We start from the raw sequence: 3,606 nt of genomic DNA, 5'->3' as shown, positions 1-3,606 counted from the left end.
ATTCAAAAACCCTAGATCCTTAGTCTTATTGTCTTTAGCAAACAACTTTCGACTTTCGATTTTTGTTAAAGCTCGCTTGAGCATAGATTTGAAAATTATTTTTAAAACCAAGTCTCTGTGGGATCGACCCGTACTCGCTGGTCGTGCTACTCTGCACACCGTGCGCTTGCGGTTTTATTTACAAATTTTAAGATTTGAACATCAAGTTTTTGGCGCCGTTGCCGGGGATTTGGCGTTTTAAATTATTTTCAAATATTTGTTCTTCGTGCGTTATAACTCTCTTTCTTTTTTTCTTTAGGTTTCTATATTTAGTTGGTGATTGCTGGAAAACTCAGGTACGCTTCTAATTTCTCTTTTATTATTTTTAGTTAATTACTTTTGCTTTTAGACCTAATCATTTGAATTTACTTAATCACAAAAAAAAAAAATATAAAACAAAACAAAAGACATTTCATAATCGTGAAGTAAAATATCAAAATAAAAAAAAAAATTCTAAATTAAAATCTTTTACATTCTTGGTCATCTTGTTTATTTGTATTTGCATTTTCATAATTAATCTAAGGGCATCAACCCATTAACAAGATAAGGTGGGGATTTCATTACCCTTCCTTAGCCCAAAAATCATCTCCATCATATTGCATTACCTAGACTTTTAATCTTAAAATCAATTAGACATCAACCTTAAGGAATTCGAGCGCAATAGGACAAGGAACCCTAAGAGTTCTACCAAGTTTGAGTTGTTTGATTAGTTGGTGTCTAGGCAAGTCCCTGAGGGTGGTTTGTTAAATTGGTTCAGTTGCTGGCCTGGCCAACTCGTTTGGTGTCTAGAAAGGCAACGTTGAGTGAACCTCCCACCTCTTATACTTACCTGGCTAATTAGTTGATCAATCTCCACTTGGAAGGTTTGAAGGGTCATCTTGGAACAGTTAGGAGCTGTCTAGATTTAGGTTAACCCTAGGATAGATTGAGTTTAATTTATTGATTCACTTGTTTGAAAAAAAAAAAAAAAATTAAAAAATTTGGTTACTTTTCTTTAGATTTAGGACTCCTTAGGATCTTCTCTTTAGAACTTTTTCTCTTTTCTTTCTTTTCCTTATACATAAAAATTTTATTAAAAAAAAAAAAATTGTATAAACATCGAGAACCGTACACTTCGTGTGTGGAGAAGAGTGTCGGGTCGTCTAGTTAGAATTGAGTCAATTCCTGTTGTTCCAATGGCTGAACCAATCCAACCCATGACCCTTAAGGATTTGTGTTATCCAGTTGGTTCCATCCAACCATCTTGTATCAGGTTGCCACAACCCACAGCTAACAATTTTGAAATCAAACCTCAAATCATAAATATGCTTCCAAAATTCACAGGATTAGAGGATGCTTATATATTTATTAGAGAATTTGAGGAGGTATGTGCAACCATGAAACTGCAATTAACAGAGGATGAGGTCAAACTTAGATTAATCAACTTTGCCCTTAAGGACAATGCTAAGAAGTGGCTTTATAGTCTGCCAAACTATTCTGTCACTACCTGGGAGGGCTTTGTGAGAATATTTTTAAAAAAGTATTTCCCCCATCATAAAACAGCTAGGATTAGGAATGAAATAAATCAATTTTACCAACTAGCTGGTGAATCATTTTGGAAGTACTTTGATCGTTTCAAGAATCTTTTGACCCAATGCCCACACCATGGAATAGAAACTTGGAGACTATGCCAGATCATCTATGAGGGGTTAGATTCAAACTCAAGAACCATGCTAGAGTCCATGTGCCAAGGTCAATTTATGGACAAAGAAACTACTGAAGCTTGGCAATTCTTAGAAGACCTAGCCGAGAAAAATTTACAGTGGGAAACAACTAGGGAACCTGATAAAGCTACACCTTCAAGAGGAGGAATGCATCAAATTCAACCAACCTTAGCATCAGAGGCCAAGATTGCAACCTTAACACGTAGATTGGAAGCCTTAGAATTACAGAGACCAGCCAATGTAAATCAAATATCTGCACCCATGTGTAAAGGGTGCAATGCACCAAACCATGTCTTAGAAGAATGTTCCTACTCGAATGAGTGTGCACAGGTGAATGCCACCTATCAAGGACCATTGAACAATCCTTATGCACCCACATATAACCCAGGTTGGAGGAATCACCCGAATTTCTCATGGTCCCAGAATCCTAATGTAGGTAATCCAAATTTCAATCAGCAAAATCTAAGGTCCAACCCAGTGATGAACAACCCGCCAGGCTTCCATGATAATGACAAAAAAATTACCTCTTTAGAGAAAAGCCTAGAAGCCATGATGAAAACACATACCAGCTTTATGCAAACTATGGGTCAACTCATAAATAATAACACCCAAGCTATAGCCCGTCTGGAAATGCAAGTAAGTCAGCTGGCTTCGACCATTAGTGAACGAGAACATGGTAGGTTACCTAGCCAACATGAGCCAAATCCTAGGAACCAAAATGGTCCACGACCCCAACAAGGAAACCAAGTTAATGGTATAAATGCCATTCATACCTTAAGATCAGGAAAACAAATAGACAATAAGGTAGTTGCACTTGATGATATAGATGACTCATCTGCCGAGTCACCTTCTAAAACTACTACCTTTCAACCTCAAGCACCAGAAACTGAAAATTCACCTAGTCCAGTACTTAAAAGTCCTAGAGCTCCTTTTCCAAACAGACTGAAATCCAATAAATCTGAACATTTAGACAAAATTTTAGAGGTATTTAAACAAGTCCAAGTTAATATTCCTCTTTTAGATATAATCCATCAGGTTCCAACTTATGCCAAATTTTTAAAAGATCTCTGCACTAGGAAAAGGACCACTAATGTACCAAAGAAAGCATTTTTGGCTGCAAGTGTCAGTTCATACCTATCTAGCCATGTGCCAATTAAATATAAGGACCCTGGAGCTCCAACAATTTCTTGTGTTATTGGAGAAACCAATATAAAAAAGGCCTTGCTAGATCTAGGAGCTAGTGTGAATATCCTTCCATATTCGGTGTATGAACAACTAGGATTAGAAAAACTTCAACCTACTGGGATCACATTACAGTTAGCCGATAGATCTCTCAGGATCCCTAAGGGAATGGTCGAGGATATTCTGATAAAGGTTGAAAATTTTATTTTTCCTGTAGATTTTATTGTTTTAGAGACTGAGCCAGTTGCGAATCCTAAAGGACATATACCTGTCATTTTAGGAAGACCATTCTTAGCTACGGCCAATGCTGAAATCAATTGTCGAAATGGTCTAATGAAGTTATCCTTTGGGAATATGACCATTGAGCTTAATGTTTTTAACTTAGAACAGGAATCCTCTTCTCATGCTGATGTCAATGTAGTCCAAGATGGTATTTATGAATCCATTGACATTAGTGATGATGAAGTCGACCTAGAGTCTAACCCCTGGTTAATCCATGAGTCTGAGGATGTCAATGAAATACTTAAAGAAAATCAGATTAATCAAGAATCGACACTTCCTACTGAACCAATCATTGAGATGGTGAAACCATCACCTAAACCATCGATAGAGGAAGCACCTATTTTAGAACTGAAACCCCTCCCAGAACATCTCAAGTATGTATATCTAGGACCCAAAGAAA

General features: G+C 36.9%; 1 non-coding gene across 1 annotated transcript; it reads right to left on the bottom strand.

Moving 5' to 3' along the window:
- Window positions 1-1,583: 1,583 nt before the first annotated feature.
- Window positions 1,584-1,690, bottom strand: LOC140852277 (small nucleolar RNA R71). The gene has a single exon (XR_012135179.1). It is a non-coding gene; the product is annotated as a small nucleolar RNA R71 (small nucleolar RNA).
- Between the last annotated feature and the right edge of the window lie 1,916 nt (window positions 1,691-3,606).

This window comes from Elaeis guineensis, chromosome 10 (genome assembly GCF_000442705.2).
Source record: "Elaeis guineensis isolate ETL-2024a chromosome 10, EG11, whole genome shotgun sequence".
Taxonomy (NCBI): Eukaryota; Viridiplantae; Streptophyta; class Magnoliopsida; order Arecales; family Arecaceae; genus Elaeis; species Elaeis guineensis.
This window is presented reverse-complemented; position numbering and strand designations above follow the sequence as displayed.